The 10,904-nt window shown below is 35.5% G+C and overlaps 1 non-coding gene across 1 annotated transcript; it reads left to right on the top strand.

The window, feature by feature from the left end:
* Positions 1-1,049: 1,049 nt before the first annotated feature.
* LOC128294649 (small nucleolar RNA R71) lies at positions 1,050-1,156 on the top strand. Its single transcript, XR_008284957.1, has one exon. It is a non-coding gene; the product is annotated as a small nucleolar RNA R71 (small nucleolar RNA).
* The last annotated feature ends 9,748 nt before the right edge of the window (positions 1,157-10,904 follow it).

Here is a 10,904-nt window from a genome sequence, read left to right as displayed (position 1 = left end):
ATTAGGAGTTATGCCTTATATGTACAGATTCCATTTTGAGTCTAGTTTCATTAGAAACAAACGGCACCAGTATTAAAGCCCTGTACAGAGAGATATTCAAGTTGTAACGCGCGAAGGTCAGAGCAGTCGATCCCTGTAACATGGGTGACTTTAACTAATAAACTGTACCAATTGGCCCAACCAAAAATTCTAAAAATAAATCCATGGATGGGTATATGAGTCTAAATTCAGGGAAAATTTACGAAACCAGTTTCCGAGTTTTGAAACTCGAGATATGATTTTTAAGGCGACGGTGACGCAGTTTTCCAGCCTGTCCAGAAATGCCAAATTGGTCGGTACTTTAAGAGGATTTGTCTCGTTAACCCCTCGTGTCCGACACCGGCGATGGTCTCGGGTTTGGGGTGTTACAATCATTCTTTGCTATGTACGCCTTCAACAAATTCTCAAGATTACTTGATGATTCAGTAGGTATGGGTTGTTGCACTTGTTGAAAATATTCTGGTAAATAATTTGGTAAAAATGACATAAAAGAGTCGCTATGGTCTACCCATTGATTACTACATGAAGAAATTAGATGATTTTTCCATGAAAAGTTGTAATAATTTGACTGTGGAACATTCCAATTTTGATTTCCCATGTAATATTTTGACTCTTGATTCGATGGGAAATTTTGAAAAAAATGGCCATCTCCACAGTATTCAGAAGAAATATCCTCAACTTGGTTTAATTGGTGACTTGTCATATTACCATTGAAACCATTAACAGTTATGTTCTTAAACATAGAAGACATAGAGGATACCTGGGCTGCCAAAGAAGCAAGTGTGTCCACTTTATGTACTCCTGTTGCTTGTCTTTCTAAGACTGCTCGTCTTTCTGAAGCTGATTGGTTGGTTGACCACTAATAATTATTGCTAGTAATTCTTTTAATAATCTCGTAAGCATCGTTATAAGACCTAGAAAGAAGGGCTCCATTTGTTGAAGCATCCACCATCATTTTAGTATGAATACTGAGACAAATATAGAAAGTCTCTATTTGAACGCAACAAGGAATGCCGTGATGAGGGCACTTTCATAATAAATCCTTGAATCGCTCCCATGCCTCATATAAAGATTCTTCGTCAAGTTGCTAAAATGAAGTGATTTCATTTCGGACCTTAGTGGTTAAAGATAGAGGGAAATATTTCATTAAGAAACGTTCAACCAACTCTTGCCATGTAGTTATAGAACTGGACGATAGGGAGTTCAACCAGGCTCGTGCTTTATCTCTTAAGGAGTATGGAAATAATCTCAGTTTCAAGGTATCCTTGGTCACCTTGACTAGTTTAAATGAGTCACTCACTTCCATGAATAGCCGAAGATGAAGATGTGGATCTTCAGTAGGAATCCCACTAAATTGACCCATATTTTGCAACATTTGGAACATGACCGGCTGTAGCTCGAATTGTTGTGCCTCGATTTTAGGTCTCCTAATACTCGGATTAAGCTCGTTGAATAGAGGAATGGCATATTGTTGAATGACACAATTTCTATCATCAACAACAATGACCGGATTGTGAGTACTATAAGCGAATGTTCCTCCTGGATTTTGGTTTGGATTTTCAAAATTCATATCTTCGGTCCTTCTTTGGTTCGCTTGTCTTCCCCTTTGTCAGAAAGTCCTTTCAATTTTAGGGTTTACGAAGAGTAAGTCAATGATTTGATAAATACTCATAAATACCTAAAACAAACACGAAAATAAAAAATGAAATTAAAATTTAACCAAAAAAAAGTAGACCAAAATGCAAAATTAATAATTTCACAAATAATGTCTTTCAAAACAGTCCCCAGCAACAACACCAAAAACTTGGAACGAAGGAAATGTGCAAGTGTACACAATCGCAACAAGTGATAAAGTGACAAGTAAATGTCAAGTTATCATATTCACATGGATTGTGAAAAGAATTATTTATGAATGCTATTTAAAACACTTTGGTGAAGAAAAATATTTTGTTTGAAGAGGGTGATTAAAAACTAAGATTTTAAACTAAGTAAACTAAATAAATAAATCTCAAATGCATGATATCAAAATACGATTTTAATCAAGATGAAATAATTGTGTTAGATTAATTACATTTCTTAACTTAGAATTATTAAACTCATGAATATATTGTTACGAATAAATTCACGACAACTTGGTAATTTGTTAACTTATGAACATACTCACTACCAAAATCCATTCATCTCTTGACTATATCCCTATGTCAATTCAACCGATTAAACAAATCTTAATAGGCAAATATGTTATTGCACATATATACTTATTACATAGAAATAGTCTCTTGTACATATCCCTATGTCAATCCAAACAATTAATTAAATATAATAAGCACAGAAAAGACTACATGAGGTAACAAGGTATCCCTACCTTGAAACAATTTAATCACAATAATCTTGCAAGTTATGCAAGGCAAATGTATCGTTAGATACCGTTGCTAATTTAACCCTCAGCTACCTTAGATGATTAAACATGTACTGATTAAGTACTGTGTCCATTAATTACAATTTCAATCTGTTTAAATAATTAATTCATTAGCTACCTCACAATTGTAATGCAAGAGTAACTTAGTCATGATTTTACTTAACAAAGCATCTTATCGAGGCCTATAACAACATAAACACAATTTTAAAAATTTTAGCAAACGAAATGCAATCAACCTAACGCAAATTAAATTCAAGCTAAATTGATTAAATTAACCATTCCAACAACATAAATATTCATAGATATGTTCATCATAACAACAACAAAAATTAAAGAGATAGGGAACAAGAATCAAATTCGGTGTTTTTCCGTGGCTTGACTCATTTGCTCCGTTCTTCCTTCTCCATTGTCCTCGTCTACCAAGGTTTCTATGAACACTTAATTGCTACTCCAAATGGATGATGAATGCCCCTTTTCCAAGAGGAGAAATTGGCAAGAGAGCAAGAGAATTTTGAATGGAAAAGAAGAGAGAAAGTGGAGAGAAGACAGACAGATGTGAATGCTTGAGTTGTGTTTCAAATGATCAGCTTAAGGGGCTTTTTATAGCTTAATAGGGCTACTAAAAATAGCTAAAATTAGTAGCCAAAGAGCCCTCCCTTGGCCGGCCACACATGTGGCAAGTTTGATGATTTCAAACGTGCTAAATTAAGCTTGGGGAAAATCTAGAAAGTCACCATTTGTGGAAGGGTTTGAATGCTATTTGAACAAGTCTGTAAGGGCCTCTTTGCAAGCTAAATAAACAGCCAATAAGTTGATTTGGGTTAGCACATAGGGCAGTTTTGGGCTGTCCATTACTTGGTCGGTTCGGTTCACTTGGTTCGGCTCAACTGGACCACTTTTCATAATTTATTAATAATAATTTATTAACTCAAATTAAATTAGATATAAATTAAAATTAATTATATTATGAATTAATACACATGATTTTGGACCGTCTTAGGCTAAAAATTAAATCGCCTTGATTCCTCAAAATCACTTCTCAGTTTTGCGCTTCTAGTAGTGTCTGCCAAGCCAATTTTCGCCATTTGTGAAAATCTGTCAAAAATTTATTATAAAAGTAATTAAAATTCATTATGTTAATAATTTAAGTCCAAAATAATTATTTTATAATAATTATATATTTTTCGACAATAATTTAACCGAAACTTCGTGAATTTGAGTTTAAAAGGGCATGAAAAAGTGTGTATATTTTCGTGTTTCCAATCATCGTGGATCGATTGACCAAGTCTGTGCACTTCATACTGGTTAGGACAGGTTATTCTCTGTAGAAGCTGGCGAAGCTTTATATTTCTAAGATAGTGAGACTGCATGGGGTACCGATTTCCATTATCTCTGATAGGGATACATGCTTTATGTCTCGGTTTTGGAAGAAGCTACATAAGGCTCTGGGTTCAATGTTGGACTTCAATACTACATTCCATCCTCAGACCGATGGTTAATCGGAGAGGGTGATTCAAATACTGAAGGATATGTTGAGGATTTGTGCTATCGATTTTTGAGGTAGTTGGGAGGAATATCTATCGCTAGCAGAGTTCGCCTATAATAACAACTTCCAGTCTAGCATTCAGATGGCACCTTATGAAACCCTATATGGTTGTGTCACACTTCCCTACGTTGGACTGAGTTGGGCGAACGTCGAGTTTTGGGTCTTGAATTGGTTTTCGAGACTGAGGATAAGTTCGACAGATTAGGGATCATCTAAGGCAGATTCTGATAGATAGATGTCTTATGCTGATCTGAAGAGATGTGAGATTGAGTATTCTGTGGGGGACTTTATTTTTCTTAAGGACTCGCCATGGAAGAAGGTTTTGAGGTTCGGTCGCAAGGGCAAGTTGAGCCCTAGGTTTATTGGGTCGTACCAAATTCTGAAACGAGTTGAACCGATCGCTTATAAGTTGGAGCTACCTCTAGAGTTAGACCGTATTCACGATGTGTTCCACGTCTCGATGTTGAGGCACTATCGCTCTGATCCCATATATTGTCCCTGTAGAGGAGATTGAGGTTAGGTCAGACTTGACCTTTGATAAAGAGCCGGTTCAGGTTCTGGATCATGATGTTAAGGTTCTGAGGAAGAAGTTCATTCCACTGGTGAAGGTTCTGTGGTGTAATCATAGCACTGAGGAAGCTACGTGGGAACCTGAGGATATGATGTGTCGTAGTATCCTCACCTTTTCTGACCAGGTAAATTTCGAGGATGAAATTTTCTTTTAGGGGGTAGAGTTATAATGCCTCAAAATTTTTATTTTTGTTACTGTGAAAATGTGACACAAATATCTATATGCTTTAGTGGTTAAGCGTCTTGGGTGTGTGTGTGAAGTCCCAAGTTCAAGCCCTAGCTTTGGCAAATTTTAGTTATTTTCTAACTTAACCACTATTTCAGGCTAGTAGACTTTTAATTAAAAGTTTGTAAGTACTTAACAAGATGGGTCTGCTGGTCTGGTGGTTAAGTGGAGTGTTATTCTACTGTGGATCTTGTGTTTGAATCCCTGCGTAGGCAATATTTTTGTTCAACTCTGAGAGAGAGAGTTGAAGTTGTGTTAGACGTCTGAGTAGTGGAGAGATTTGTGGGGAGCAAATTAAGGGATTTGGGAATTATAAAAAGATATTTTTGTTATCTTTTTGAATTTTCAATTTTCATTCCCTCTCTCAAAGAAAATTCGACGTTTTCTAGTTTCATGCTTGCACTCTGTCGAAACTCCTTTGGAATCGCCCTTCTCCCTTTTTCCTGTTCATTTTTCCCTAAATCATCCTTTCTTTTTGTATTGAGAATTGCTCCTGTGCAATTTTGGTAATTCCCTTTTATTTTCTGCCATGAATTTCTTAACGATTGAGTAGTAATATTTCTCTTCTGCGGTTAATGGCATAGAAAGAAGCTTTGATCAATGAATTATGTGTTTCTAGTTTAAACGGTGTTGACCCTTGTCTTCGTTGGCGGTGAGTCGAGTTACTATTGATAAGTTATTGTCAAAAAATCTTTAATTAGTCTGTTAAATCAATTTTGAATGCTTCTTTGATAGGTTTTCAGGCTTAGGGAGCTTTTTGACATCGAAATCGAACCAGGTGTGCACCCAAAAACACAGAAAAAGGGGTTTCAGTGAAAGCTAAAAACCCGACTATTGACGCTACACGGGTGTGTGGACGTCTGTGTGGTAGGCCGTGAACCATAACACGGGTGCGTGATAGAAGAGGCCAGGCCGTGCGTTCAAGACACGACCGTGTGATGGCAAGGTAGACCGTGTGCGACATACGGGCTAGACTAATTTGGGTTGTGTGAGACACACGGGCTTGTGGGCCCACACGGGTAATTGACATGGGCCTGTGGGATTTTGGGCTAGGCTGTGTGATTCACACAGCCAAACCAGTTTGGGTCATGTGGGCCACACAGATATGTGGACCCACACAGGTAGTTCACATGGGCTTGTGGAATTTTAGGCCAGGCCGTGTGATCCATACAGCCAAGGCCAATTTCGGCCGTGTGGGCCACATGGGCGTGTGAGCTCATTTATCTAAAATGATTCCTAGGGTTGCACGAGTTACGCAAGTCGACTGTGAACCTACCGTAGGGTCGGTAAACGTTACCTAGACCCCTAAATATATTATCTGAGTGTATATGATGCATGATAAATTATGCATGATTACTGATATATATATATATATATATGTATATATATATGTATACGTATGACTGATGGTTGCATAAAAGCATGACATATTGTATGTTTGCATTGCATTAGGTTGGGATGATGATGTTTGGAGGAAGTGTACTGAAAGGCTTTAAGCCTATTTATCTGGCAGCTCAGCAGCAATATACTGAATATGTGCCGCATTCGGTACTACTTAGAGTGTAGGGATGGGTGGGTGTTTTAAACCCCACATAGAGTGTAGGGATGGACGGAGATGGTGTGTAGAGGCTGATGGGTAGGACTCTGTTACTGATTACTATTTACGTTACTGATAATGTGATGGGCGAAAGCCCTAATGCATATACAATACTGGACTGAAATGGGCCCAAACTACTACTGAAACTGTAATGGCCTTAGGCCCCAGACTACATTTGACTGTTTACTACTAATTGCTTGTATGCATGTTTTCTGTGGGGATTACGCCACTGAGTTTATGTAAACTCACACCTTCTGTTTAATGTGTACAGGTAATCCCTAGATTTGATGTTTCGGTCCAGCGAAGGACTCAATGGTGGCCACACATATTTTAAACTATTTTACTTTCGTTTATGGTTTTACCTGATTGTAGGGTATTTTTATGTAGTTGGACTTTATGGACTATTTGTTTTAACTTTGGGAATTTTACCTGCTTTTACGGACTTACAACTACCACTTAACAAAGATATGGATTTCCTAAAAACTAATGTTTTCCATAAAATGAACTGTTCTACTTAAAATAAATAATTTCCAAAGCTTCCGCTAAAAAGAAACATTTGAGTCAAAACAGTGGACACACATTTTTTTAGTTAATTAAATGTTTATAGGCGGAAATGGCTTTATCGTCAACTTAGTTTTCAATTACCCTATCATGTGACATTGCCAGATTAGGCCATAACTTCCAGGTCGGGTTTGGGGATGTTACAGTCGTTTTCATAAAACATTTTACTAAAGCAATCAACTGACAAACAGTTCAAAAGTCAACAGTTAAAAACCAAACAGTCCAGTCCAAATTGTCCCAGAAATTACAACTCTCGAATAAAACTAGAAATATAATTAAATTAATAAATAAAAAAGTAAATTACAAAGTAAAGCAGTTTTCAGTCAAGTGGTCACCGCTGAGTCTCTGCTGCACCAATCCTCCTAAGTCTGTGGATTACTTGAACAAAACAGACAAATAGAGGTGAGTTTTTGTAAACTCAGTGTGTAACCCAACAAAATTAGACATGAAAAACATACAGAAATCTCTTATAAATACAGTCAGATGCAGATTTGGACTCATGTCCTTCTCAGATACAGATAGCAGATAAAAAATACAGATAATTAGAATCCCACCCCCATCATCTACACACTATCTCCGACCATCCCATCACACCATGTGGGGTTAAAAACACCCACTCAACCCTACACACCATATCGTGTCGTTACGACACATATCAGATAGTATGCAGCCTAGCTGCCAAAACACAAGCGAAGGTCGCCTCTCAGGACACTTCCTTCATATATACAAACCCACCCTAAAAATAGATGTAGAAATCAGATACAGATTTATCAGATTAGACATGCTCAACATGCTTTTATACAAATAACAGGTATACATATAGTATCCTACCCAGATTAGTCTATCAAAATATCATAGCATACAAAATAGGGTTTAAATAGCCCTTACTGACCCTACAGTAGGCCCACAGTCGATCGGAGCGACCCATGCAACCTTAGGGAAAATTACAAAAATATGGGCCCACATACCCGTGTGGCCCACACGTCTATATTGGCCCTGCCTGTGTGGCCTACACGGATTGGCCCTACATTCACACGCCCGTGTGACATACCCATGTGGGCCTACACCGCTACACTCATGCCACTACACGGTTATGTCATACGCATGGCCACACTTTCGTTGACCACACAGCCATGTCTCGCACACGGCCGGCCATACACCAGTGTGGCGTCGATAGTTACCTTTTTCGACTTTTTTCGAACCTCAGTTTTTCATGTTTTAGTTTAACACCTGATATGATTTCAATGCGAAAACACTTTTGAACCTCACAGCACCTAAGATTGACCAACAAAGCACTGAATTAATCTTTTAAAATCAAACTAAAATTGAACCCAAATCGAGTTATTCATTCATTGAGCAACCAACCCTTTAGAGGTATTCATTCATTAAGCAACCAATTCTTACCTTCGCTCGAATAATTGTAATACCCACAAAACTAGGTCCTCGACAAGCAATTTCGAGCCCCTAAATCTTCCTCTAAACGACATTAACGGCACCCATCAATAAAGAATTAACAAGAGAAAACAAAACTACCCTACCATTACCGAATTAAGTCACAAACGGAATTGGACAGAAAGGAGTCACAAATACACCACAACGTCGATCAGCCAACAAAACCCACCGCTTAATTGGAAAAATAGTTCGAAGAATGGGAAGGAAGATGAAGGGAAGAAGAAAAACGTAGAGGGGGAGAGCAACAGAGAAAAAAAAGTCAATTAAGAAAATTTTGGAAAAATAAAAGAAAATAAATTAAAAACCCACTTGATAATCCCAACTTCCCACTAACACCTCAAACTCAACCACTTTAGAATTTTAGCTTTATCGAAACACTAACCCGAGCAAAATAAATAAACACCCTCGTTCACGCAAGGATTCGAACCCGGAACCTCCCACACACTAACTCCCTTATCACTTGAACCAGCAGACTCATTCTAATATGAATTCACAGGCAATTAAATATAAGCCCACAGATCAAAAAGAAGGCTTAGATCCAATAATTAACAAAATTGACAGAAGTGTGACCTGAACCCAAGACCTCAGACACACACCCAAAACACTTAACCACTCAAGCAGACATACAGTTGTGTTACATATTCACAGAAGTAGAATTAAATTATTCAGGGTATTACAATATAATTTACTATCTGTATCTCTATGAATTTATAAAACCTTCAACGTATTTAGTTATTGGGATTTTTATGTGGAGATAAATATTTTTCATTTTAATAGAATTGATTGGTTTAATTTTGATTAATATATATGATTATTGTGGAATATGAGTAAAAATATTTGTCATGAACTTTGGGATATTCACCATGTCTGTGATAATTTCATATCATTATAAGATTTTAGATGAAATTATGTCATAAGAGGTGGAGGTTAGAAAATGTTTATGTTTAAACTTTTATAGTGTAAAGTTATTTTAATTGGACATTATAATATTTTGTATTTTGTTGTGGTATGATATATAAAACATATATTATCTAGCCACAATGATTTATTAGTGAAATGAATTTATTATTTGTTACATTTAATATATGTCTTATTTATACCTATTCATTTTTTATATGAATAAATAAAATTTTATTTAAAATAAATTAAGCATTCATTAAGTTTATACGCTCTTGAAGAGCTAATATTGCATCAAACTGTAAAAAGCTCTTTAAGAGCTTATATTTTAGCTTCTTATGATGCAAAATTTTGCAAAATATAATATTGTTTTTCAGATCAAGAAGATATATGTTAAATAAAAATTTCATGTGTTTTACACTAAAACCATATATGGAAATAACATGAGATACTCATGTATTTGTATTATATATATCCCTTGAAGGAATACGTTACACTATATGATTGAAATATCTAATGTGCTCTTGCTGTAGCAATATTGTGAAAATGACTTTAACAGTATTTTCGAACGATCTCATACCTTCTAGTGGCTAAACTGAATAATAAATTACTAATGAAAAACTATGAAATTCTTCCCACTAGTTTTGCTTCATTCCCTGAAGTGAATGTAGCAGTACATAACAATCATGAAAAATGAAAATATAGAGATCATGATTGTTGTTGTAATTGAGGATGTAATTGGAGACTAATCATGACAACATGAATAGATAGATTTTGATTTGAAATCCACGCATGTTTTGCGATGGTGATTATGAAATAAAGAATCAATGAAGGCGTTTAGAAGTCTATCCTACTATATTTATTGCATTCCCTGAAGTGAATGCAAACATAAAGAAAATAAAAGATATAATCAAGGACCACTAAAAGTGGGAACATAGTAATAAATAAGAGAACAATGAGAGTTCTCAAGATAACTCTTCAAAGGGTAAAGATAACTTATGTTATCAATATGATATGAAAGATTATTGGCAACATATGTGGCATATGCCTAAATATTGTGTTTCTGTTAATATTCTTTGAGGAAGGATATGAGAATTTAGTAATAAATTCTATCATTATAGATAAAAAATATTTATCTTATTTGGTATTAAAACAAACAAATATTATTCCAATATTTGATAGTACAAAAATAGTCGAAAGCTCTAAAAGAGCTAACATGTTAATATCTTGTGATGGTTAATCCATTCGTTTTAAAATATATTTATAATGGATCTTATATTGAGATTCTGAATAAGGAAAATATTATATTTTATATGAATCACTATTGCTATAAATATCTATTTTGAAATGATGAAAAGAGAGGATTGTGTTATTAATTTATATTTATTTTATAATATTTGTGATCTTCTTTTGTTATCATCCCCATTAAAGGGTTGGAAGCAAAATATTTGACTATGAAAGATCTATTTATGAGCGATAAAATATGATAATTCTATCTAAAGCTCGTTATGGTTGGATGCATCTGAAGTTGCAATTTTATTTTTTTTAGATATTTGAAGATTTTGGCATATTCCCTAAAGCGAATATTGCATATAAT

The sequence above is a fragment of the Gossypium arboreum genome, chromosome 6 (genome assembly GCF_025698485.1).
Source record: "Gossypium arboreum isolate Shixiya-1 chromosome 6, ASM2569848v2, whole genome shotgun sequence".
Classification (NCBI taxonomy): domain Eukaryota; kingdom Viridiplantae; phylum Streptophyta; class Magnoliopsida; order Malvales; family Malvaceae; genus Gossypium; species Gossypium arboreum.
The sequence above is the reverse complement of the archived record's forward strand: the minus strand, read 5'-3'. Positions and strand labels throughout refer to the sequence as shown.